Genomic DNA, 18,856 nt, shown 5'->3' with positions numbered 1-18,856 from the left:
TCCCCCTCAAGGTCAGGAGCCTATCCCACCCAGCTACTGGAATCAACTGCCACAGGAGTGCACCCCAATACTTAGAGTGGACCCTACTTATTCTGAGAGCCCTCATAAATGCTGCTTGCCACTTGTCAATTTCATCCTGCTCCGTTTACTTGGGCACTTTACCCTTTGGAAGTTTGTGATCAAATCCACCAACCCTAGACATCTCAAAATCTTCATCATTTTCACTGCTACCATTTCTTTTAAATGACTACTCCCTCTCCCATCTCTTCTCAGCCAATTCCAGTTTCTGCTGCTCCAAAGCTATCAAAACGAATTGAGCCTCGAGCTGTCTCATTATTTTGTTCTAAGGCAATTTAGAGGATTTTTACAATCTTAATTCACTTTACTGAAATTTAAAAAAATGTTAAACACAAGTCCTCATCCACAAGTCCTCATCCACACTGCTGAGCATCAAATGTTGGAAGGTGTATTATTAGTAGGTGCAAATGTATATCTGCCACTGGCAATAAAGCCACTAACTCAATACAGGGCTCAGTATAGGTCTTAGAATATTATTCCTATGCAAAACCTTTGTTACCTTGGCTGCAAGCAGGCAGACTTCACTTCAAAGACAGGTATGTAAAGCATTTAAAAACATCAATTCAGTAAATAATTAAGACACAATGCACAATAAAAATCCAACATCAATTGAGGAAAATAGGAAATATTTGTATCTTTATAATTACACCAAATCAACAAAAATCCAATGGAGGTAACCGGAGATATGAATTTTCAAAGATTTAGCATTATCTAGCACATAGAAACCTATAGCGCCTTGTCGGGACATCTGGTCGTGATAGACCGGGTCAAAGTCAAAGTTTCAGGTCGACCGCGATGAAGCCCTGCACAATTACCCCTCGCGCTAGGTTGTGGTCAAAGTTTTTACCGTATGACTTAGAAACTTTTCTGGAGCTTTTCCTCCTGGGGTCTCTTGAAACTCTCAGTCAGAATGGATTCGGTGAGGGTTCGCCAGATTGCCTTGTGATGAGCTACCAGTCAAACTCATGGAAGGCCAACATCCAGAGCGTTCCCGCGGGACAAACCAAGGATCCAGGCAGATTCGCGGTTGAAGGCAGGTGGCTTGGCTCTCGCGGTTGCTCCAGGTCACCTTTTCCTTGTTCGAACTTAGAAACTTTTACTGAGCTTTGTCTTGCAGGGTCCCTCGATGCTCTTCAGCAGGACGGATTCGGTGAGGTCTCGCTGGCCTCAGATTTCGCCTACTCCCGGTCAAACTCTGGAAGTCAGACCTATGGAGCTTTTCTGCAGAACGACCCTAGACGCAGGCCAGCTTGCGGTTGAAGGCAGGTGGCTTGGCTGGCCAGGTTGAGTCGGTCCACTTGTGGAGCTTTTTCCCAAAGTTGCTCCAAACTTCTCCAAACTCCTGGAACTTCTTCTTGAAGTTCCCCAAAGGGTCCTGAAGTGTCTCAAATTTACTCCAAGGGTCTGGAAACTCCAAAATGGTCTTGGAGAGTTGAGGACTTCAGTTCCTGCAATCCACTTGGACAAATTCCTTACAAATCCACTGGTAATGCTCCAGGTTGAGGATTCTTGGTGGTGATGTTCCAGGTGAGCTCTGTTAAATTGTAGCTTGCAGGGAGTCCACTATTTATTCCTTTTATAGCAAGGTAGTCCACATGGCTGTAGTTCCAGATTGTGCAGAAAGTTCAATCTTCAGAGTGCAGGCCTTAGTGATTGCACAACAAACTTCTCAGCAATGTCCTTCTTGCTCTCTTAGGTTTCAAGCTGCAGATCTGAGAGGCTCTGCCCCTCTCAGATACTTATTCCAAGTTCTCTGGGTCAAGCAGGAGGTCACTCCTGTCCAATAGGGTGCAGGGTCCCACCCAAAGGCATGACCACATCCTGCAAAGTGTGACCCTATTTTGTCCCAGAGCGCACCAATTCTTCAAAATCCATCATGCTTGATTTTCTAGCTGGGAGAGAAGAGCTGACTCAACACACCCCTAGGATGGCTAGTACCCATAGTCTCTCCCCCTTGCATCTGCTCATTCCTTCCTTAAGCCTAGCATTTGGCTGGGTTCAAAAGAGTAGAGTTGTAAATGACACTGGTGTCTTCCCCTTACCTTGAAATCTATTGTTTGTGAATCCTCCCCCTGCTCAGGCATTCCTGTGTAACAGAACACTGCCATCCCAGCACACCTGCTTAACCCCAGGGGCTTTTTGTCACCTATTCAAAGGAGCCTGGCTAATCCGCTTAGCTATGACCAATCAGGACAGACCACTGGAAGGCTGAATCTGGGCTTACAGACAAGAAAGTGTTATGACTTCTTGTCTGAACATTTTAGGATAAATTCAACAATATCATATTGTTGTATTTATTAATACCTTTCTGGGAAGTGTTTGAATGCTATTTTTATCATTCTCCTAGCAGGATCTATTAGTCAATAATGTATTGCCATGTGGCAAGGGATTTCCAATGGGAACAATGACGTGGGCCATTCTTCCAGCACCAGGGCTTATAGAAACATATTTAATAAGTACTCAATATATACAGGACCCCAACCCCTGGAACACCTTGTGGAGACTTTAGGGGCTCTGAATATGTAAACATATTGCATATCCTCCCTCCACAGTGCTCCTAGCACCAAAGTCAATTTTTGGCTGCACTTTATAACAATGTGGGAAGTGAAATGTTCAATTTCACTTAACCCAGGGCATATAAAACTCATTTTATAAGGGTCCTCCTTATACATGTCTGACCCCCACCCCTGGGACACCTAGGGAAGTCCCTGGGGGTAGGTAAAATGCTCAACCATTGTAGGTTATCTATTTTAAGTGCTCCAAATACCAAAGTCGAGTTTGGGCACAATGTACTTTTTAAAAGCAGTCCTGCAACACGAGCTACTTTTAAACAGACCTCAGGCTACAGTAGTGCACACATGCAAGTACAGAGAGGGCTGCTGGCCTCTAAACTGCCATTCCCTATTATATACTAGGTACTGAGAGGTAGTTTCAATCCCCCTTGCCCTATTATGTACTAGGGCCTTATAATCAAAGGGGTACCCCAACCCATTGTGCACCCTAGTGTATTTTGATGTTCTCACTGTATTCTAAGTGTCTCTTTCAGCATAGCACTGGCCCTAGGCCTGGTTAGGCAGAGCCCAGGATCAGTCAGAGTCAGTTACCACCAGTACCAGTCAGCAAAATGTTGGGGGGTGCCCGGGACACAGGAAGACTTTCCAACAGTCCTAAATACATATTTAAGTACATATTTGGCTATGAGCAAGAGTCGAGAGAAGTAAGCTTGGGCCTAAGCAAAGAGGCACATTTAAGTATGATAGCTGGGTACCAAAATGTCTTCATGTTATCCTCTTATACAGTTAAGCCAGCACATTTTCCCTATCTGTGATTTACTAAGTTATTCTTTTAGCATATTGTGTTTTAATTAATTCCTACATGTTATAAAGCAAGCACATTTTAATAGGTGTCATTTTCTATGTGAAAATATCTTTTGTATTAAAGCTGAAATGCATTTTAAAGTGATTATTTTAAATGTTTAAAGCAAGCACCTCATTAATACGTGTAATTTTCTATGTGAAACTGTTACAACAACATTTTAAACGCATTCTAAAAGTGCAATTATCTTTTTTTTTTTTATGAGATATTAAATCATTTGCCATAACACACATTCCAACACATTTCAAAGCATATGCTTCTTAGGAGTTCTAGCATATTTTAACAATAATATCAAGAGTGGCATGTGCTTTGAGGGAAAAACAAGAAACAGAAAAATAGGGAGGGGGAGAGGAAAGGTGGGGATAGGAGGGGAATTGTCAAATTCTCTCTCAGGAATATGTGGAAGAAAATAAGCGTAAAAATATCATAAGCGTCTCATAGTGCATTAGAGGACAACAGTCGGCAGTGAGTACAACACAATGCTTTCATATGTCTTTACAAGCAGCTCTCCTCTTGGCATGCTACGGCGGAGCAAGATACCACCCTAGGGTGTCAGAAGAGCAGTGGGAGCTAATGGAGACAGGGGCCCTTGCTGTCTGTCAGAGTGTGGAGAACCTGGAGACAGGTGGGGATGGCTGCTGCGTCTGCCTCAAATAGCAGGGGGAAACCTGCCAGATGTCCTTGGGATTGGAGGCTGGGGACTGAAGCGTAAGCATACATTTCAGTTTGTGTATCGCAGTATGCCATACTACCCATCCACATGTCTTTCATCGGGCTGGTGTTTGCCCCCCAGTGCACAGCAATTTCCATTTTTTCTAGTAATAGCACAAGAGCAACCAACCGTCGATAACATAATTTTACATTATCAACTATTTCCAATTAGGCCAGCTCGGTATAAAGGGGGAAGGGGTGGCTACCATATCTGAAAGTAATTTGAAGACTGCAGTCCAGTAGGGCACTATCCGGAGGCATACCCAGGTCATGTGGGCAAAGTCCGCTTCGGGAGCCTGGCATTTCAGACAGACGTGCAGCCTAATAGGGTCAAACTTGAGCAGCTGACACGGTGTGATGTAAGTCCTGTGTACAAAACAGAGGAGGAAGAGTTTGTGCCTATGGTTGGGGGATACCCCTACGTATTTGTTCCAGGCATCACGCCCAGTCCCTGTCAGTTAATGGGTGACCCAAGTCTTTCTCCCACCGTTCTCTACCCCCCAAATCTCGAGCCGGCCTTAGCACCAAGCGAGTTCGGTATAGTTTGGTGACAAGGTGATCCCCCTCTTTATCAGTTATGAGTAGTGTGAGTGGCTGGAATTCCTCATGGGGAGCAGGAAATGTAGTAGTAGATGAGCGGAGCGCCCCAAGAAGCCTCGTGACAACAAACTTGTCCATGTACGTCAATTCAGTTCGAGTAGTGAGCTCAGTCATAGTTATCGCCCGCCCGTCTGGGAACAGGGAGCCGAAAGTATGCAGTTTTAGTTTGACACGGGTATGTTGTACCACTACCTCAGTTGTAAGCAGTAAGTGTGGGTTCTGACATAATGGGAGCTCTGGGGAGTAGAGAGAGCCATTGCCAAGCTTCCGGCTGAATCGAGGTCCAGCATGTAGGGAAAAGAGGTTGGATATCGTTGGGATCCAGCGGGATACCCTGTGGAAATAACACCCCCAAGGGGGTGGGGGATACCAGATTCAGTTCCGGCTTGGTGTAGGGTATGTGGGCATTTGGATGAAACCAGTGACGGGCAAACTGTGCCTGCACGACCAGGTAGTACAGGTAAAAGTCGAGGACTGTAAACCCACCCCTAACATATGGAAGGTAAGTGTGTCAAATGCTATCCGCGGCCTGCGTCCCCCCCAAATCAGCCGTACCAGCAGCCCCCTTAGTTCCGTAAAAAAACGTTGTTGAGTAGAATGGGTATACTAACGAACAAGTAAAGAAAGCGGGGAAGAACAGTCATTTTAATAAGGGCGATACGCCTGGCCATGGAGATAGGTAGTTGAATCCACCGCTCCACTTGTAAGCTAAGTTGTTGAATAGCAGGTCCGTAATTGAGGTGTATAACTTGGTCTTTCTGCCTCTGTAACACAACGCCCAGAGATTTGGTAGTCTCCCCAGCCCAACGTAAAAGCATCTCCATCTCACCCGGGGTAGCAGACTCAGTGATTGATTGGATGTAGTTCCGATTTATTCCAGTTAAACCGCAGCCCAGACATCGCCCCAAATCTAGTCACCTCATCGATAAGGGGTTGTAAGTTGGTGTTAGGGTGTCTGATAAGCAATAAAATGTTGTCTGCATACAGGGACATTAATAGGGGACCGGACTGGAACTGGAGGCCACGGAACAGATGTTTTTCTCATAGATGTCGGAACAGGAAATCCATGGCTATTATAAAAAGCAGGGGGGCAGGGGCAGCCCTGCCTAGTCCCTCGGGAAATAGGGACCGAGTTTGACAGGGAGCCATTTACTCACTTGCCAGCTTTTTGTGTTTGATTTAGATTTACTTTCGTTGTAACCCCTGGAGAATAAGTAAGAGATAATTAGTTATAATGGGAAAATTTAAAGGAGGTAATTGAATTAATAGGTAGTGGCTTATTAGATTGGACATAACAATACAACTGATGTATTTATACATATTTACAGAATTAGTTAAATTGACAAGATGCACTGGGTGTGTAGTTGATAGTTACAATTCACTTAGCATGAGGGGATCCTTGAGAGTGCTCCTTAATGAAGTTAATAGAGAAATAGAATAAATTCTCCTAGGCAATCTTTCCAGTGCAATGTTCTCAATAAACTGAAGGACCACCATTTTGAAGTTGTACATAGATGCAGCGACCAAAGATAAGCAAAGCGCAAACACTTTATGAGTTGGGAAAGATATTCACGGAAAGATTTGTTCTTCACTTTTATGACCATGGTGAGTATCATGTAGAGAGCCTTCTTATTACAAGTCATTTTAAGTTGTTTTTGTGATGACAGTTTGCGGGTGGGGTGTTTTTGGAAGGTTATAAAGGGACCTTGTTAAAAAGATTACTACTTTGTTTAATGTGGTAACGGAATGTGGGGAGGACCCCAGATGATTGGTACAGGAGTCAAGTTTTTCAAGGACGAGTGAGAATATCAGTGTCTTGGCGGTACATAAGGAAAGGTAGAAACAGAGTTTTGAAAGTTATTTTAATGAGATCTGGATGGTGTAGCTGTGTTTATAATGACTATTTCCATGCTCATCAAGGTACTAAAATGTACTCCGAGGTTTCAGCCTTTTAGGGCTTGCTATAGGTACTCACCCCTGCTCCTATCCACCTCTGGTGCTGAGCATTTTTGGTCACCCCTTCATCTCTTGCTTTTGACATTTGTTCCTTCGGATGTCGTATGCGCTGGCATAACAGGAGACCTGCCACACAATATTATGGCTATCATTTGTAACCCCTCAATCAAAAGCACAGCTAATCTTCATGCGGGCTCCCCAATTGCTGTTTGTGCATGTCTCATCTGTGTGGAAAGCTACAACAAGATTCAAGTATTCAATGAAGAATTTGAGCATGCTGTGCCATTGATACTTTGAGGGTTTACTATAATGCACCTGTTACTAAGTTTTTTCAGTTTCTGTAGAATGTCACTAATGACAGAGTGTAGAACACAAGAGAGCCTCTATTGATGAGACGATCTGCATGACTACTACCCAAAAACATCTTTTGTGGGCCTTCTTCAATATCTCTATTTCCCTACCACCACTTCACCATCAGTTATCAACCACAGTCTTGGGCATGTTTAGCACAGTCAAAGGGGAAGGTGACTGTTGGCTCCCATCATTCCTGCAGCAATATTTGGATTTCCAGATTAGTAGTAATTTGGAGTTTGACACTGGCTAATGAAGCGGGCAGGGTAATGTGAGTGAAGCGAATAGAGTAGGAGAGCCAAGAGGTGTTGGGTTAGAAGGACAGTAGATTATTTAAGCATTTGATAAGTTCAACATAAGCAGATTCAATTCATATCTGCATGCTGATGTTTTTCATGTTTTGTGTGTGAATCACAATATTAGTGGCTTTTGTGTGAAAGTTCAGATGAAATTGGTACATACAGAAACTGTGATGTTTGCATAGGGATTTTAAAGCACCCCGTATTTCTATCACCTGCCTGTTTTTGTGTATCTTTTCTGTTATTGTATATGATGTTCAGAGGCATGGTTTGCAGTTGAACATGGGAAGTGTTGGACTTGGCCCTTTCTGCAGGGTCATCCCAAAACTTGTTACCTTCCTCCTGTTTTTTTTCTGACCTGCTGTTGGTGGTTTTATGACTCTGGACACTTTATCACTGCTGATCAGTGCTAAAGTGCATGTGCTCTCTCTGGTAAAGTTGGTAAGATTGGTCTACACCTGTTTGGTATATTTAATTTACCTATAAGTCCCTTGTGCAGTGGTATCACTGGTGTAACGAAAATTGAGGGGGCCTCCCTGCATGGTACGAAGAGGGGCCCTCTCCAGGCTCAATCACGAGCTCTCTGGCCAGAGTGCAGTGGCGAGGGGGCCCCCTGGAGCTTGGGGCTCCCCCGCACCGCAGGGTCTGCGAGGGCCTGTGTTACGCCCCTGAGTGGTATCTCCTATGCCCAGGGCCAGTAATTTAAATGCTACTGGTGGGCTTGCAGCGCTCCTTAGGCCACCCACCTAAGTAGCCTTTCAAACCTGTCTCAGGCCGATGCCACTGCAGGACCTGCACGTGCAGTTTACTGCCACTGTGACATGGCATATAAAGTGGTTGCCACTGCAGCAATGCTCCTTTTACTACTTATTAGTCACCCCTAAGATAGGCCCAAACTAGCCCTATGGGCAGGGTGCGGTGTAGATAAAAGGTATGACATGTGGCTTAACTGTGTGGCATGTCCTGGTAGTGACAAACAGCCTATTTGGTTTCTCATTGCTGTGGGACCACCCTCTCATAGGGGAAACATCGTTTACAACGCGGGGATTACATCGCGATGCCATTACATCGCGGTTTTTACAACGCAAGTCGTTACAACGACTTGCGCTAGATGGCGCTCTAGGACAAGGAATAGTATAATTTACTATCCAACACCTTCCTTACTGAACGTAGACTGGAGTTGGAATAGTAAATTATACTACTCCTAAATCCGATTCCTTGTCCTAGAGCGCCTTCTAGCGCAATTCGTTGTAACGACTTGCGTTGTCAAAACCGCGATGTAGTGTACCGCGATGTAAATGTATGCGTTGTAACGTCATACATCCTCTCATAGGGGTGAATTGGGGATTCCCTGATATGTGCTTCAGTGTAATTCCTGACATGAGAGGGGTAGCGTGAACATGTTTCGTATGTTTGGAATAGTGGTGACAAATCCTGCTTATTGATGAAAGCAGATTTATTATTACTATTTTAGAAATACCTCTTTTAGAAGTGGGCATTTCTGTGTGCTGATGTGTCTTTGGGCCCTGCCTTGATGTGTATTGACTGTGTGGTTCTGACTGACAGGGGAGCAGGGATTTACATTTACTCCAGCCAGCCCCTGTGGGGGTTGAGGTGTGTTCTGCCCTGCCTGGCTGACTCAGCGCTAGGCTGAATAGACCATGGCTGAATTTAGAGTGGTGGGAGGAGTGGCACCTGAATAGGGCTGTGCCTGCGTTCCACAATGCTGGCCCCGTCCCCTGTAGTGTGTCTGGGGCCAAGGCTTACAATGTGAATGGGGGTGTTGTGCGCTTGTAAATATGTTTTAAAATGCCCCCAGAACAAAGACACTAGGACTATAAGTAAAGGGGCTGTGACCCCATGAAAAAAGAGAAGACACTGCGTGGACTGCACCTGGCCAGATGACTTACAGGAGGAACTGCTGGAAGTATTGCCCTGCTGCCTGTTGGGCTATGGGAAGGAATACCAGTTTGCCTAGAGAACCCTTGTTCTGGCCTACCTGTGTGCACCTTGCTGGTGCACCCAAGTGTTCTCCCAGGAGGGCTACTCTGTACTGGATAAATCATATCACTGGTGAGTACTCCCTTATCATTTGCCCTCAAAGCGTTCTTGGTGAGCACTTGCAATCCTGCTGCCCAAAGACGGGGCTTAGGCGGTGCTGACCCAGAGCAGAGCGCTTTTCGACCTGCCGCGTGGGCAGCGCTACACTCTCCTCGGGGGCCTGAGCAACGGGAGGGGAGAGCCATGGAAAAGGAAGTGCTCTCCCACTGCCTGTCGCGCTCCCTTCATCTCTTACAGTTATTGCCAGCCGGGGCTCTGGTACTTGGCAGAGGGCTACAAGTAGGCAGCTCTGCATGTCGAAATCCCGCAGCAAGGAGTTCCTGTTTATGTATGTAAGGGGGTGTGTGGCCCAGTCGCACTCCGGAGGAAGCCGGAGCTCACGGGCTAAATCCAGCCACACTTGAAAGCGGAGGCTGGATCCTCATGGACTCCCATCTGCTGTGGGCCTCCGGGAGAAGTGAGCAGCTGTTGGCCTTGAGATTTTGTCGAGGAGACCAAGGGGGGGATAGAAGTGGTCCCAGGGAGATCACCGCAGAAAGGTCACAGTGAGTAGGGCCTACGGAGGCGGGAACGTCCGCCCCTTTCCCTCCCACGCCAGTAGTTGGGACTGTGTCTCCGGACCTTTGGAGAGTGTTGTTGTAGTTGATCATGCCCGTGCAGCTGGAGGCATGGTGTCTGCCCTTAGTGTACCTTGTACGGCTGGACCGGGCCTGGTACACCCTAGGCTGCATTTCGGATGGATTTGGAGGCTTCGTGCTGGAGAGAGCATCATGGCTTCAGTAGACCGGATGGGAAGGAAGCCTCCACGGAGGTCCCCATCCAGTTGAGGTTGTTGGAAACACCAGGCAGATTGGTGCCCTGTGTTCCAGTAGTTACTGCCAGAACCAATGCACAGTAGCCGCAGTGCGAACTACTGCCTCTAACGACCTGATGGGAGGATGTGTGAAATGCTGGTGCTGCGTGGGTGATTCCAGTGATATTTGCAGTACCCTTAGTGGTATTTATGTACAGTTTCCGTACTGATCTTGCTATGATGATTGCACTCTATAAGTATCTACTATAGTGCAGTACTGATAATGTGCATGCATAAGGTGTTATATTCAGCACAGTCCTACCAGTGGTTACTGGTTATCCCTAACTTTAATGTTTATGACCATGACCCGATTGAACAAGTGAGTTATGTAAACCTTGTGAAGTCATGACCAGTGCCTAGTGGCACAGTAATATATGTGATTGTGATCTAATGTGTTTTTATGGCTAATACAAATAATATTTTTATATAAACGTCTCTTTTGTGGTGTACCTAGTGTGACACTGCTGTGTGAGTGTGTTGCCCAAACGCCTTACACATTGCCCCTAGCATAAGCCTGACTGCTCTGCCAAGCTACCAAGGGGGTGAGCAGGGGTTATCTTTGGTGTGTAACTCCCTTGCCCTGACTAGAGTGGTGGGTTCTGCCTGGCTTAGTTGTATTTTCTAGCCAACCAGAAACCCCATTTCTAAAAGTAAGACAATGGAGATATGTTAATAGCAAAGCAACAAATCATGGGATCCCAGTAACACCTAACTGACAAGGTATATCAAGGCTGAGGCGTGTCTGGGGTTGCCTGTACTCTCTTTTGGAGGGCAACGTGCCTGGTAGTGCATGATGGGCTATTCCCATGAGGAGCAGGGTCAGTTCTGATTAGGATATCCATAAGGTGGACCTCTGTCTACAGTGGCACAATATGTGAAAAACCTTGTTTGTATTGCATTCAAGAATGATTGTTGGTGGTTTAGGCTTTGTACAAGCACTGTATTCTGACCACCTTTTCCATGTTTGAAAAGACAGTAACACTTACATCTATCAGCCAACCTCTTCATTGACCACTATGCATTGGATTATGCTTCCTGGAGCAAACGTATATGAGCTGAGTATGATACAATATATATTTTTATTTTGGGCCATCTTATGAGGGGCTACGTGGGGGAATACTGGAGGTTGGAATCTCCATTTCTGGTCCGTATCCCAGCAGCTGTATTGGGGCATTATGAATGATTTCTCCTGAAAGGGGGAGTAACATATAGACCTCGAATTCTGGGTCCAATTCCATGTGTTTTCCCTTCTGAGGGAAATAAGGTATCCAAACCTGCAACCATTTACTATCTGTTTTGAGCATATGGTAAACGGGTGGAGGTCATTTTCTCTCAGCTGTGGTTGGGGGGCTGGGGGTAGTGCAGCGTCTGGGCAGTGTGGATTTTTCTCCAGGTAGGGGAAGTTTTTTATGCTCCCCCATGCTGAAGTATGCGAGTCAGTAGGGGCTGGATGCAGCAGCTGCCCGCAGCACCCTCATCTCTGTCTGCAAGTCTGGGTCTGCTGTTTCTGGGCCTGAATTAAGCAGGTCTGGTGGTTCTGGATAATTGGAGGCCCTGAGACACTGGGAAATGCATAGATGCCAGGAGCATTAGCCCCGTAACATGGCAAATGGCAATGGGGGCCTTAGCACGTTAACCAGTGACTTCATTGGAAACATGGGGGCAGATTTATGAGCCCCTTGCGCTTCATTTACGCCGCCGTTGCGTCACTTTTGTGACGCAGCGGCAGCGCAAATCCTGCGCCATGCTGCGGGGTATTTGCAACGTGACGCATTTGGGAGATGCGTCACGTTGTAAAGCCCTGTGCCAGCAGTAGGCGTACCTGTGCAGGGGGGGGCGTTCCGTCGCAGAAACGCCTCCTAAAAGTGGCTGAGTGAAATCTACAAGATTTCACTCAGTCACTTTTGAGCCCATGCTGCGTCAAAACCCTGCGCCTGCTTGAAGCAGGCGTAAGGATTGACGCAGCATTGTAATGATAGGGCACTCCCGAGCCTTGCTGGAGCTGCGTCGCGCTTGCGACGCAACTCCAGCAATGCGCCGCCTTTCCGACAGGAGATGCGTCACGCATCTGTCCATCCGAGTGCCACGGTGCGCCGCATTGTAAATGCGGCGCATCAATGGTGGCGCACGGGTGGGCAGATGCGTCGCAACTCTTCTGGCGCGTCTCTGCTGATTAGCAGAGATGCGCCAGACGTCATAAATCTGCCCCATGGTTTCTTCATCACATATTGTGTACACGTCCGAGCACAACCTTGGTTCAGGTATTTCACTTTCTCTTCAGTATCATGGCCTGTTCATAAATAGGGGCACCTTCTGGTTTTTTTCCCATGGGTATATTAATGCGAAATTGGCTTCCCATTCTACAAACAGAAAGGCACCATTTATACAAAACTGAAAGAAAAGGTCATACAGAAATATTAAAATATGCTTTTCTGCTATTAAATTATATAACATATTCATAAATACAATAGTTTATTTTTTATCTTCTCTTGTGGATTCATAACTGAGGTAGGATTGAATGCCCAGTCAGTCAAAGCAGAATAAACAGAATTTCGAAAAGGTCAGACATCTACAGCATACCATTAAGACTTAGGGACTATTGCAGATGAAAAAGCATTGTAGTTCTTGGGCTTTTGATGGCTTAAAATTAGTTGAAGTTATAGGTAATAACAAAATAACCCATTGCTTTAAAGGTTACAGGACAGGGAATATTTTAAATAAAACCCGTCCATGCATTCCCATGGTAATGCGATTTTAGATTCATAATACGATCAAAAGCAAAAGTAACAATACCCTCAGTAGAAATATCACATTAGCATATCCTCAATAAAAGCTTTATAAAGGTTTTGATATCTATACATGACCCGCTTGACTGAACCGTATAGCATTTCATTTTGTATTGAGAAGAGATTCAGCAGCATTTTGGTGGATAACGATGCATTGCAGAACCATTCTCTGATGTCAAAGGACATGCTTAATGAAGCATTTGGGTACACTGGGATGATAGCACAGGGTCAAATATTATTTTAAAGATAATAAGAAAAAATATTATTTTAATTACACCATTCAGACTGACACTATAATGTTATTTGTTGTCGAAGCTATGGGTTGTGATTAAAATTACTTACAATATATACTGATGTAAACATATCATCTTTTGTCCAGACCTCGAGTTTTTTTATGTCATCATTTCATTTGTCGAATCCTTCCTCATTTTTGGTGTATTCATTTAAATAGTACGTTCCTATATGTGCAGAAAATGTATGTTATCTGCTACTAGGCCTTTCAAAAGTCCCCTGTCTCAATAGTGTCAGATTACCAGCACCAGTTACAGACTCCAGCTACAGCAGGATATTTACAAACACGTGAAGGTTAATTACATGTCTCAAACGTCAAAGTGGATGTTATATTAACTGATGCCATGAGTTTTTGCTTCTATTTATAATATTGCTTATTGTTCGATGCGTCTTTGGGCCCATTTAATAACCTTTATTCATGAATCTTTAAATACCTCCCTTTAACAAAAATTCTTTACACACCTGCATGGGCAAAAGGTGCAGTGCTGTCCTAAAGATGTGTGGGGCTCTGGGCAATACATATTTGGGCCCTCATGTTTGGAGCAACTTTACAGAAATCATTCAGCTCAATCAAGCCCTCGTGATGCCAAACAAAATATAACCAAAAGCTCAATCAGTCTGGTGTCTGCCAGCTAAATACTACCAAAAAGATCCAACAAGCATTTTTAAGTCATTTCTTTTAGAGTTTGGATCCAATTTGTTTTACTTTCAACAACTTTTTTTTTTAATATTGTTTATCATTTTTCCAACAAACACATACAGTGAAGCCAATTACTGGATCCATAAAAATGACATTCGTATATGTGGTACAGCAGTTGATCCACCAAAGCAAACAAATACATGATATTCACGAGACACATTTGACAGCACTCTAATAGGCATGATATATCTCAAAGCAGATGATACTAAAGAAAAAAAAAAGTTAGGCTCCATGGGGCAATACAACCATATTACCGGTAGTATAAACAGCGAAAAAGGACCTATTGTTAATCTGTTGATTCATCATCTGTAGAGTCAACCATAGGTAGCAAATAGTTGTGCAGTGGTTTCCAAATATCCTTAGGCCTGGATGTGACGGGCTGTTGAGAGGCATACAATTCAGAATTAGTGTCACAGAAGGACAGGTCTTTTAGCCACGCTGCCACCGTGGGTGGGGGCAGGGTACGATTTCGCCAATGTAGTGAGATTTGTCATTTAGGTAATAATAGAGCAATGGCAGTAAAACGACATAGTGCCAGTGGTAATGGTTAAATATACCCCAATAAAGCCATAAGAGGGTCAGCAGAGAGTGGCCACTCGATCATAAGCAACAGACTGAAAAAATATCCTTCCAATAGGACGCTGTCATCACACAAGTCCATGTCAGGTGGGAGAAGTGCCATGATCTGCCTGACATTTCGGGCACCTATGTGAACTAGTTGGGTCAAATTTCACCAGCGCGTCGATGGTAGTGTAAGCTCTGTGAAGCTATTTATAATGTAATATCTTATGCTGGCGATTGCCTGAGACGAGTTTAGTCTATATACAGAAGTGATGCAAACCCTTGTCCGAAATAGGGGTATCCAAGTCGCGTTCCCACGCAGCCCTGGCTCTTTCTGCTCCAATAGGCTTTAACTGTAGGGAAGTATGATATAGTTTAGAGACCGGATGAATATTGTCTAGCGACGTAATCATCAATGTATGCGGTGGGAAATATTCAGGTTTAGTTGCAGAGGCAGGCAGCACTTCCCGTAAACAAGCTATGCAATCGAAGAAATGTGTCTCTGTCCATCGTTGGTGATGGCCCCTCGTTGGCCATCGTAAAGCTGGGCTTGAGTACACATCTATAAATAGGTCACCCGCAATCCGCAAGTCGTGGGCATCGAGAGTGCGCTGTACTATTTGCTCCCGAGTCAGTGGAAGCCATGGGCTGTTTATAAGTGGAATGTGAAGGGAGTAAAAAGCATCTCCTCCAAGATAGCGTAAACGTTTAAACCATGCTCAACTAGTAGCAGCAAGTGCCTGTATTATATTAGGGTCACGGGTGAGCCCCTGGGGCGATATGGCAACAAGTGGAAGATGAGATAGTTGTGCCCTTTATGGTTTAAGGAAAGGTAACCGAGCATCTGAGTGATGGCAGTAGTAAGGGTAATGCGCTTAGGCGATATAAAAATTGAGTTGAAAGTCAGGGACACCAAAGCCTCTGCGATCATAGGGGAGTGTGAGGACTTTCCACCAAATGTGAGGCTGAGAGCCAGCACATATGAGCCTAATGAGCAACCCTCACAGAGAGATAAAAAAGTGTTAGTCAGGGCAATGGGAATATTAAAAAAAAAAAGATGAAGAAAGTGAGGTAACCATTTTAATGATGGTTGAATAGCCAGTCATGCCCAACGGGGATTTACTCAATTTTTCCACCTGTGTTTCAAGTTTTGCTAAAGCAGGCCCATAGTTGCAACGCATAACCTCTAAGTCCTCCCTATGGATATAAATGCCCAAATACCTGATGGAGTATGTACACCGCGCCAGGGGGAAATCAAGGTCACAAGGCACAGTGGAATCCATGAGTGGGAATAACTCAGACTTACTCCTGTTGATATGCAAATCAGAGAAAACCCCAAATCGCTTCACCTAGCGCACAATTTGAGGTAAATTGACTGCAGGGCTGAGGACGAACAACATGATGTCGTCTGCATAAAGGGAAGCTAGTAATGTCCTATGTGGAAATCAAAGGCCCCTATGAAGATGTTTTTCCTGCTGGTGGTGACCTAAAGGATCCATGGCAATTATGAACAAGAGGGGAGAAAGTGGCAACACTGTCGGGTACCATGTGTTAAAGAGAAGGGTTCTGTGAGTGTACCATTGAGGTGTGACCAAGCCAATGGGTCTTGGTTAAGCAGAAGGATTAGTTTACAAAAGCCATTAGGCATGCCCAGTTTAGTCAGTGTGCCATGGAGGCAGGACCATTCGAGTGAATCAAATGTCTTTTTTTGGCATCTTATAGCTCAACTAACAAGGGGACCGTGGAAGAGATTTGGTTGATCACTTTGAATAAAGTGAGAAGGTTGATTGAAGTGGAACGGTGCAGCATAAAACCAGATTGCGTGGGGGAAATTACACAATCCATTAATAGAAAAAGGTGGATAGCTAAAACTATAACCAGTATTCTATTGTCGAAGCTTATAAGGGATACCGGGCAGCAGGAGGAGAAGTGGAACGGAGGCTTATTCGGCTTAAGGAAGAAAGTAATGACAGCCTACCGCATCATGGGGGGGAAAGAACCACATTCTAGCGATTCAGCATACATATCTAATAAATGCGGAACCGATAGCAGTATATAAGCTTTATAAAAGTCGCCAGTGAACCCATCAGAGCTGGGGGCTGTGGATCCGCTCAGGTCCTGAATGGCCTGTGAGACTTCCTCACAGGTGATGGGGGAGGCATGAAATTGTTGTTGACATGCTTCGCATGGCAACTTCAGACAAATTTTTGGATAAAGCCTCTTCAACGACACCTAGGGAAGACGTGTAAAGTGCCTTTTAGTAATCAGTAAAGTCTGCCAGAATGGAGGCATCATCCGTGCAAATGGGTTACGTATGTGGCATGGGAAACAGCGTTTACAACGCTGGTAATACCACGCGGGTAGATAACAATGTGGACGTTACATCGTCCTCGTTGTTACCATGCATGGCATTACATCGCAAGTCGTTTCAATGACTTGCGCTAGATGGCGCGCAACACTAGGGAATGTGTTCGATTTTGAAATCCAACACATTCCCTGCTGTTGCGCTAACTGGAGTAGAAATAGTAATTTATACTATTCCTAAGTCCAGCGCGCCATCAAGCTTAAGTCGTAGAAACAACTTGCGATGTAAAGCCATGCATGGTAACAACGCGGACGATGTAACGTCCGTGTTCTAACCTACTGCGGGGTAAAAGTTTGCATAGTAACATCATACATTCATGTGGCATGAAATGGGTGGTGAAGCAAGTGGGCAAGTGTTCGGCCGGGGTGATCACCTTCCCCCCCTTCCCCCTACCATCGCACCCTTCCGTATTTTCCCAGTAAAGTGAATTGGCATTGCGCGAGGTTGTGGAATTTGTGCATTAATCTGGATCTTTCTTGGATTTGATGGGCTTGTGAGATGCCCCCATCAATAGAGGCTGCACACCGGATCCTTTCTCCCAGCAAGACAGGGCGAGCACACGTATCACCTCAATCTGCTGTGCCACTGGCAGGTCCCAGCCCAAGTCTCCATAGCAGATGGGACGCTGGCAGGTGATATCCAATGATATCCACTGCCTTGGACTCCAAACACACCTCGGGTCTGCCCTCAGGCTTGCCTGAGGGCACTGCACCTGCAAGACCGCCGAAGGATGCGTCAGGCCACAGCACGTGGTCCACCACAGGTATGGTAGGATGAGCACCACGTCCAGCCAAAGCCCTCTGCTCTCTGACCCCAGTAGGGGCATTCAAAGCCCAGCAGGAAAGAAGCTCCTTTAAGTGAGGTGTAGATTGTTCAATGAGCAGGCATTGCGGGCTAAGCTCAGTGGAGCTTCAATACCTTGTGGCCATCTTGGTCACCAAATTGCCCACGGCCCCTACTTTCAACAACATTTAAGTAGAATTTAGCATTTGAATAGCTTTTTACTCCGAAAAACATTCAACGTGCGATGTATTGGATACTCAGTGGACCAGTGTATGATTTTAAAATAAGACATATACACCAAGTGCTTGAAAAAGTAGTTTCAGTTGCCATATATTTGTAATCACAAATGTATGCTCCTTCATCACTTACGTTCTTGATATAATATAGAAAATCAAAGAACTGTTCTCAGTATTTTCACCATTCCACTGGTTAACATCAAATAACGTTGTCCTAACTTCTCTTTCCCTGCCTTGTCTATCTACTCCTCTTTATAAGTGTGCAATTCTCTGGCTAGACAGTTAACTGTGACCCTGCTGAGTAACAGAAATGGAATGAGATAGGATACAGATGATAGACATAGGCATAAAGAGAGCAACATAACAAGAGAGGTGAAAAGGAGGGAGAAGGTGGCAGAGATAGAAATGTTATAAAAAGATATGTGAGATAAGGAGAGATGTAAAGTAAATAGGGAGAGTTGAGATTGTCAGAAGGAAAGATAAAGAGCTGTAGAAACATAGAGAAAGATAGATAAACAAATAGGTAAGATTGGGTATGGAAGAAAAAGCTAAAGATAATGAGAAGAAAACATGGAGAGAGACAGAAGGGTACAGTGCTCCCAACAGATAAGGTAGAGAGAGAGGTAACATAGAAGAAGAGGTGAACTAAAGAGAGATAAAGGCTACCACCGGTAGAGTAGGACAGAGAGACTTAAGGTAAAACAAAGAGATGCAAGTTAGAGAAAGAGCAAAATGAAAAGAGGTTTAGAAAACCAGGTCAGGTAAAGAAGGTATTAAGGAAGAAAGAAGTTGGGGTGAAGGATAAAAACAGAAATGTGATGTAGAATGAAAATGGGAAGTTGAGAGACGT

This window comes from Triturus cristatus, chromosome 8 (genome assembly GCF_964204655.1).
Source record: "Triturus cristatus chromosome 8, aTriCri1.1, whole genome shotgun sequence".
Classification (NCBI taxonomy): domain Eukaryota; kingdom Metazoa; phylum Chordata; class Amphibia; order Caudata; family Salamandridae; genus Triturus; species Triturus cristatus.
Note: the sequence above shows the minus strand (reverse complement) of the source record.